Here is a 9,278-nt window from a genome sequence, read left to right on the forward strand (position 1 = left end):
TTTACACAGTGTTGATAAATACTTTAGTTTTATTTTCCGAAAGAAACCAAGCCTCCAGATTTCTTATATGAAGCTTCATCATTTAAAAATGTTATTAAAACCAGATCATACCTAACATTTTGTGATATTTGAAAATCATTTACTGTAGTGTCTTAGAAATAGTGTTAATTCATTTAATACTTGTTATTTATAAACTGATTTTTGCATTAAAACTAAATGGAAGTAAGAATCAAATCTATCAGAAAATAAGAAAACTAGCCATTAAGATAAAGCAATGATAATCATTATACATGATCTCTAAGTTGGCATTAAAGGGGATGTTACCAAATGTTTTAATATGTGGCAGCAACTTTATTAGAAATACACAGTTTCTCAAGGTTACTACTTTGAAAAGGATATCTTTTATCTGAGTATGAAATTCTGACATGTTTGTTAAAAATGCTCGTATTTCATTCCTTTCATATAGTCATTCTTATATTGCAAATCTACTATTTTAAGCATCATAATAAGTTACTTTGATTCAAGTGCCAGATAATACACCAAATTTTATTTAGCACACAATGTACATAAATTTTCATTAGATGTGTAGCAATCATGGTGATAATATGGTTAAGATTTTCACCTACAAAACTAAATGCACACTGTAAGTAGCTGGTGTTTGAAAACATGTTAGCTATTCTCCTGTCCCTTTTGTACTTCCTTTGGCTGTCTTATTAGAAAGAGCCTGACCTAAGAATTAGAGATCAGTGGAAACTGGTGTAATTGCATTCATAGCTCAGGAGGGAAGTAAGTGGAGAAAAAGAACAGGTTTGGAGTAGCTTACAGATGTTCCACCCTTGATCTGGAAGCCTGACCAGCCACTACATGTGGCTGGAAAATCGCATCACTTTTTGCCTGATTTCCCATAATTATTAGATAAGTAAACACTACTATGGAATCAAATCCTTGGCCTGAATACTCAACCTACACCTTGTCAGCTTCTCTCTAGTTCTGGAGTTTAGTTGTTTACCAAGGATATAATCTAATACCTTTTATTATCTATTCTATTTTTCCTTCTTTTTTGCTCTTTTCATTGTAGTTCTGTTCATTTTTGCTTATTCAACATAGGTTTATCTAATGTACTTTTTAAAGTAAAACAGTAAAGGAAGAATAGTTTGTTTCTCTCATGTTGGAAGATAAAAGAACTTGTAAGGAAAACTACTGAAGGGATGAATATAGTAAAACAATCCATTTCATAAACGTGTGATAGGAATTTTTTTTTCCCCTGATACTCCGTAAGCTTTCCCAGCGTTTTCAAGGATGGCATTCATAAACAGCTTTATCTTCAGTGACTTACAAGAATCCAGCAAAAATGATTCTCAGTACAGATGCTATGCTTGATAGATTCTTACTAAGATAGATGTTTGATAATTCCTTTAATTTCACATCAGTCCCTACATCAGAAGTTGAATGTTTTATAAATCCACAGTTTCCAACATATTTTGCCTGCCCATATTAATGGCATGATACAAGGCAAAAGGTAAAAGCAGAGGGAAGAAGATGGAAGAGGGATCATCCCCAAACCTTTATGTCTGGCTGTTTGAAAAGCCAGGGATGTTGTGTATTTCATTACAGGATCCTATTATAAAGACACAGTATAGGGTCTGTAGCCAGGTTTCCAGCTCTATTTTTCATCTAACTCTTAAATATATGTGTTTTTACTTGGATTTCTCTCCATTCTGATTATACAGGTTCCTTCAGTACTCATGACATGTCATCAGGGTTAAGTCAAAGTTTCTCAGTTTTTCTCAAATAGGCATTTGAAGCAAAGTAAGCAAACATCTCTGATAGTTATTCCTCTTAATCTGCAGGGTCCTTTTAGGGCAACCTGGCCCCACACCTATTTTAATTACTCTAAAAGGATTAGGAACTTATTTTATCCTTTGACTCTGCTCACCCCCTGGCCTAAGAATCTTTAGAGTGATTAGACTGTTTTGGTGGGAGTGGTGGTTTCATTTTGTTTTTAATCCTTTAACTCCAAATGGGAAGGATGGCAATCTTTCAGCTTCTTATCTGCTTGTCTTATGTTTATTTCCCACTGATTCTGTTGTTACTGTTCATCTATGCAGGGTCTGATCTCCTGCCCTAAAATTCCACTTTTATTTTACCCGGTAGGCTTCTCATGGACTAATAGCTTCTTATGGACAATTGAGCTAAATTTTAGGTGAACAAACACCAGTGTAGTCAGAGAGGTTCAAAAAGCCTGCAGATTTACTTACTTCTAAGCAAGACACATGAGACCTTTAATTATTTGCCCTTGGTTTGTCAAATTTGCATTACACCATGCCTGGATTGAACAAATCCTAAAATCTAAGGTAAAATCAATAGGTGTAGTCTTTCAGAGAAGACAAACTGTGTCATTTCTGCTGATAATTATTCTTTATTGGAATATGGCAAGCTGGTCTCCAAAAAGGTAACCATCCCAATTCTCTGGCTCGTCTTTTGTAATGGATTTCAATGTTCCATTTTCCAGATATAGATAAGTGAATTGAATTTCACAAATTGCCATAGTTTTGAGGTGTTTTTTTCTTTTTCTTTCTCAACTCTATGGTAAAATAGACTTTTGACAAAGATAGGTTTATAAACTTATTTCTAGCATCCACAAGGGTCCAATGTTTATTGCTCCTGAACTAGTTGCCTATCAAGGTACTTAACATTATTCCCAGGAAGAAAACCCACACTGGATATCTGCTCACAGTTTTATTTACTTTTAACTCATTTATGATATACATGATATAAAAGTCAAATATACATGGGGATCTGAAAGTCAAAATTACTAGCAGGAACTAGGAACTCTTCATAGAAGTGTTCAAAAGCAAGATTTCTTTTCTGCAGAAAGTGTGGCAGTTCCTAGGCTATGGAAATTTTTAATAAATATATGTGACGTGTTGATCTGACCCTCAAGAATTTGTGTTATATGGACATACAGAGTGGCCTAAATATCTGTACAGTGAGAAGCTCCACAGATGAGTCTGTTGTAACCTCAGATTGAGATCCTCTGAAGATTAAGCACATCGTGATTAGCTTCAGAGACGAACAGATTTGTACTGGATTTTGGCTCCATCATTTTCCTCAGCTTAGTTATCTTCCATATTTCTTTTTCCACAGTTTCTTATTCTCCACATATAACTAATAGTTCAGACTAACTGAATGCTAATGTGCTAAATGCTTTAGATTTGTTAATTCATTCAGTCTTCATAATAACTTTCAGATTATTGTCTTCATTTTGCAGATGAGTATACTAAGGCTTAGAAAAATTGAAGAATTTGCTCCAAGTCAAACAGCTGTAAAGTAGCAGAATGGCCTACTGAATATGAGTTTAGGAAATGTATTTTTATTAATGTAAATCTCAGTTTGTTCCCAAAGAAAGGTAGTTTATAAATGTATATACAATAAAAAGATAAATTTGGGGAGGTGAGGAAACAGGCACAGGTAAACAAAAGGTAGGAAAATAAGGTCACACTATGATTTAATTGCTTCACATCTATGCTCTGAAATTACGTACTTTTGCTATAAAGGTGCCATAAATGTCACCCAGTGTCACCCTGTTGCTAGTACAGAGAACAAAGGGAAAATCCACCTTAGCATTTTCTTCACCTCTTATATCCAAATCAACATTGAGCGACTGAACAACAATAATACTCTATGGGCCTGATCATTAATATATCAGTTTGCCATCTTTATTGTGAAATGAACAGGAATGTTCTAAGAGAAAACTATGAGAGATATTTGCTTGAACATTGTATCAGAAATGTTTGGGCTTCCATTGAACAGCTAGTTTGATTTTTTATTTTATATACTGTGGCAATTTTCTAACTATACGACTGGTCCTTTTTGTTAACCCGCAACACTCAAAGCTGAACTAGTAGCCCCAGTTTAGTGAAGTGCAACACTTTATGGTATCATTTTGCATATTCATCTCATCCCAGGAGTATCAGTTTGTTTATATGATTGTGTGTGGCTAAACAACGAAATAGGAGATTCTTTTTCCTAATATCTTGAAGTCAGGAAGTTCATGGTTCCCAGTGCTTCTTTATAGATCAAAGAATTCAGGGCCAAGGTCTCTAAAAATGTTTCAGTATTTCCTTCATGGGTTTAAGATTGTTCCAGCTGCAGGCGTCATGCCTATGTTTTCAAAAGGAAGGAGGAAACGACCAGAAGAAACATGATCGGTCCTGATAACAGATGTTCCTGCCATCTATTATTTCACATCAAGCCTCCTCCAAACTGAGCAGCTTGAAACAATTTATATCATCACATATGCCTCTGTATATTACCTAAGCTCAACTGACTATCCTCACTTGGGATCTCCCGAGTGATTGCAGTCAGGCGGGTTGGTGCTGTGGACAACTGAAGGCTTCCCTGGGCTCAAGAGTCCAAGGTGACTCACATGGCTGAGTTGATGCTGCCTGTTGGGCGGGAACTCAGCTGAAATGCCTACACTTTCTCATAGCCTGGCAGATGGGTTCTGAGATGGAATGTCCCAAGAGTAACTGATGAAAATGACCGAAGCAAAGACCTTTAATAACCTGGTCTCAGATGTTTTTGAATATTGCTTCTGACACATATTCTAGTGGTCAAGAAAAGAACTAAGGTGTACTCAGATTCAAGGGAAGGAAATTACAGCCTGTGCGGGCACAGAGACAAGGGATCTGTGGTGAACATTTCTGAAGACTGCCCACCACATTTCCGGCTATCAATATGCATGTTTGTCCTGCATGCAGAATAGACTGATTCCTCTTCAATATGTCCCAAATTGTATTCCATTAAGACACCGGTTTATAGTGTAGGAGTCATCCTTTAAAGGATGAGCATGGGATGATGAGGGTCTAATTTCTCAAATGCAGTTTCTTGAGTATGATTTCTCTCTAATGGAAGATCTTTGAACTAAGATAAGCTATCTGCTCAGTAAACTCAGTAAGTTATCTGTTCAACACACTTATATTACAGTGTTGTTACAAAGGTAGGAAATTTGCAAAGCAAACAACAACTCCAGTTTTAAGAGGGTGGAGTCTCACAGGAGGCACACTGCAGTCACTCATCTGCAAGAAGTCTGAAATCTACCTGTTCCTCAATTGGGCTGAGTCCTGCTTCCCAAGGAAGAGTCTCTGTGTCACTTGGGCCTGCCTTCCAGGTTTTGACTCTGCTCTCTAATGCTTCCCTTTTCGTTTAGAACTGGCCTGTGTTTGCTGCTGAGTAGCTTTCTCAGCCTACTTTCTGCCTTTAGAAGGTTGGAGACCCCCAAGGGCTCTCTATTAGTTTGAGTCGCTTCTATCCCTTTTAGCCCAATTTTATTGGGTGTTCACTCCATCAGACAAAAGCCATCCCCACAATTTTTTTCTTTTATTTTAGGCTGAAAGACTTGATGCTATGGAATTATATCCTTAATATTATCAGGAATCCTATTTTCTAGTTAGCAAAGTCTACAAGACACTTTGATATTTGATATCATAGGAGTCTTTCTGTCTTGGTTGAGGCCCTACCAGAAATGTTTCTGAAGTATCAGTAAAGGGAGCTCTAAAGACACCATTGAACCGAACTTTATCCTCCTGCCACGTGTTATTGGAAATATTCTGGATTTGAGTTTTGCCCTGAGGACATTTCTTATTTTGAGAAGCCTCTTGCTGCTTGGAAAGACTGGAGATGATAAAGAGTTCTATTTTTGAGCCCAGTAAATCCTACCTCTCTTCCCTTTAAATTCATCTATGAAACACTGAATATTTTTTTTAAGCTCATTCTTTCTCTGTATCTTATCTTATGCATCTAACAGAAACCAATCAGCACATTCAATATTCTGCTTGGAAATCTCATTTGCCTGATTTATCAATTCATTAGGACCATTCATTACCGTAGCTTGTCGATCTAATCTAAACTTTGTCCAACTAAAAGGTTTCATATGACCTAGTTTCAAAAATTCCTGACCATCACTCCTGCTATATCCCATCAGTCAAATCAGTCACTAAGTCAATCCCAGATTCATGAAAAAAAGAATTAGACTTCACCCCTTGATATATGAAGGAGCATGCATGTAAAGAAAAGGAAGGAATTTATGATGGCCATCTTAGAGATTATCTATGTCGTCAGAAAAATAAAAATTCCCAGAAGTCGTTAACACACGTTAATTTTGCTCATTGGTGGGAATTGTTTCAGTGTTTGGTACAGGTATAATGCAGACACTAGAAAATGTATTTAGAGTTGTTTTTATTTTCGTTTTTTTTTTTTTTTTTTTTTTTCAGGATCCATTGCAAACTCAAACAGGAGATACGATACGATGAGGAAGAAGGGCTTCCCTGGTGGCTCAGATGGTAAAGAATCTGCCTGCAATGCAGGAGTGCCAGGTTGCATCCCTGGGTCAGGAAGATCCCCTGGAGAAGGGAATAATTTCACCATTAGGACCACATGCAATTCCTGCTTGTCTGGTAATTATTACACTACAAGGTAAATTGTCCCCAAAATATGCACAATGTTGGAGAAAATATAGATGAACTGTAATGAAATCTTCCATTTGGAAAGAAAGGATTAAGAAAATACAGAGAAGTAATACCCATAATAACTTTCAAACCAAGCTGATAAGAACAGCAAGGACTCCTTGAACTAGCGGCAGAGTAGAAGCTCTGGGTAGGCCGGTGTTGGTCTCAATCTCTTTTTATGGTCCCTGGCTCTGATCCCTGAGATGCTGCTCAGATCTGGTACTTCAGGCTGTTGTACTTTTCAAAAGCAATTGCCTATTACCGTGTGTTTGTGCAGACTGGAAATTGTTTCATACCTTTTTTAGTGGCGCAATGACAGTCGCAAGACTTTACAATCCAGACTGGGTGTTTGATCACTTACTGTATTGTCAGAATGTTAGCAGATTACCTGTGTCAGTCAGTATCCTACAGATACAACTGTAACCAAAGATATTACCTTGGGCTTCCCTGGTGGCTCAGCTGGTAAAGAATCCACCTGCAGTACAGGAGACCTGGGTTCTATCCCTGTGTTGGAAAAAGCCCCTGAAGAAAGGAAAGGCTACCCACTCCAGTATTCTGGCCTGGAGAATTCCATGGACTGTATAGTCCATGGAGTCACAAAGAGTTGGACATGACTAAGCAGCTTTCACTTTCAAAGATATTTAGTCCAAATTTTTAACCTTGAATTTTCTCTTTACTGAGTAGCCTTTTAACTTTGAATAGCCTCTTTACTGACTAGCCCTTACATTCTGCACGCTCTTCCTCCCTTAACTTAATGGCCATTCCCTTGAGGTAATTTAACATATTTGACCTATAAGAGTCATTCAGTTGTGGCCAACTCTTTGTGACCCCGTGTACTGCGGCCTGCTAGACTCCTCTGTCCATGACATTCTCCAGGCCAGAATACTGGAGTGGTAGCCTTTCCCTTCTCCAGGGGATCTTCCCAATCCAGGGATTGGACTGGTGTCTCCTGCGTTGCAGGCGGATTCTTTACCAGCTGAGCTACCAGGGAAGCCCAAGGACACTGGAGTGGGTAGCCTATCCCTTCTCCAGCAGACCTTCCCAACCCAGGAATTTAACCAGTGTCTCCTGCACTGCAGGCGGATTCTTTACCAGCTATGCTACCTGGTTGGGCCAAGGCCAAATCCTTATCTCATTTTTGCCTTCATACTGTTCCATTTGCCTGGCTGCCTACCAGTTTTACTGCTGCTTTGCTGCCTTTGCAATGGCTTCTGTTTAGGGTATAAAATATGTTTGTTTGTTTAGCCTTCTGAGGTGCCAAATTGGAGGATTCTCACACAATATAGATGTTTCACTGTAGGGAGAGAGTGTTTCTCTTACTAAAGTGGCCTTTCCCCCTATCTGTGCTCCCAAGCTATCTACTTCCCATCTGGGTTCATCCGGCTGTTGTAGACTTTTCCTAAAGGTGGCTATAGCGTTAGCACTAGCCAACATTCTGATCAGTCCCCACTGCTCCCAACATTCAGTATCAGTCAGAGGATAGTTTGGCTCAACTAATTCATCAGATAATGATCTGACCAAATATTTTCCGTTGTATATAAAGTGTGACCAGTTTTCCAGTGTCAAGCTTCTAAGACTTGAATTTTCCTCTTTCCACTTTCTCCATTAAGTCAAGTCCATATTTTAGTTCCAGTTTGTGATCTGGTAACAATTACTGAATTAAGTGCAGTGCTTACGTGCAGAACAATGTGTTTTAAATAATTTAATTAGCTACAGTTAGTTCACAAAAACCCCAGAGGAACCAGGGAAAAAATAGTTCACAGAGAAACATTACTGCTCCCATGGCTTGTCACCTAACACTTGTAACACTAGGCACTTGAAAACAGAAACTGCTACAGCTGCCCCAGAATAACAGTTCTCTCTGGTTATACATGCCAGAAGATCAGATCTCCCTACACAGAGGCTGACTCATTTGGCTTCATTCTATTGCCAAACTTCTGCTTGGTGTTGCAAAGCGGTCTGGGGATTGTAGTCTTTAGCTTTACAGCCTCAATTTACAGAACATCAAGCAAAAAGGGATGCAAGTGGATATATAGAATCAGTCACACTTGTTTTTTTATTGTATTTTTCTTCCTATAAAAGCAGCATAGCAGAGTGACAAATCTAACATGGCAGGTTCAGCGCTCAGACCTCAGTGGCTTCCATATGCCACTGTGTGGCCTTGGGTATGACTTTTTATAAACCTTAGTATCCCTATTTTGAAACACTAGGAGAATAATATCATAAGCATAGTGTGACAACAATTTATTAATAGGAGAGTACAAGTAGTTATTAACATAGTATCTACACGAAGTCAATTCTAATAGTTATAATTCTTAATAATAGTAACAGTCATTGCTATTATATATTATTTCCACTTTGAAGCAATCTCCTAACAGTTTTTATTCAGTTTAAAAGTTTTACTATATTTATTTTGAGAAGCTGCCTCAGGGTTTTGAAGTTTCTTTTTGAAATGAGACATGACTTAAATATAAGTAATTCTGAGTATTAAAACATTTTTAAAGTTGCATGAAAGCCTAAGATTTACAAATGAGAAAGTATCTCAGGATTTTTCTGGGAGAGGTCTAAAGGTCTTCTGTAAAATGTTTATCATCTCATGTTTCTCTTTAGGCCATGAATAACGTTATTGAGTCTTTATGTTTAGTCACTAATTCTACAAAATTTTGTTAAGCACTTACTATGTGCTAGTCACTCTTCCTAAAGGTGAAAAGACTGATAGGATCTTCACTCACATAGAGTTTATACTCCAATAAGGGAGACAGGCTCAGA

The sequence above is a fragment of the Bos indicus genome, chromosome 7 (assembly GCF_029378745.1).
Source record: "Bos indicus isolate NIAB-ARS_2022 breed Sahiwal x Tharparkar chromosome 7, NIAB-ARS_B.indTharparkar_mat_pri_1.0, whole genome shotgun sequence".
Lineage (NCBI taxonomy): Eukaryota > Metazoa > Chordata > Mammalia > Artiodactyla > Bovidae > Bos > Bos indicus.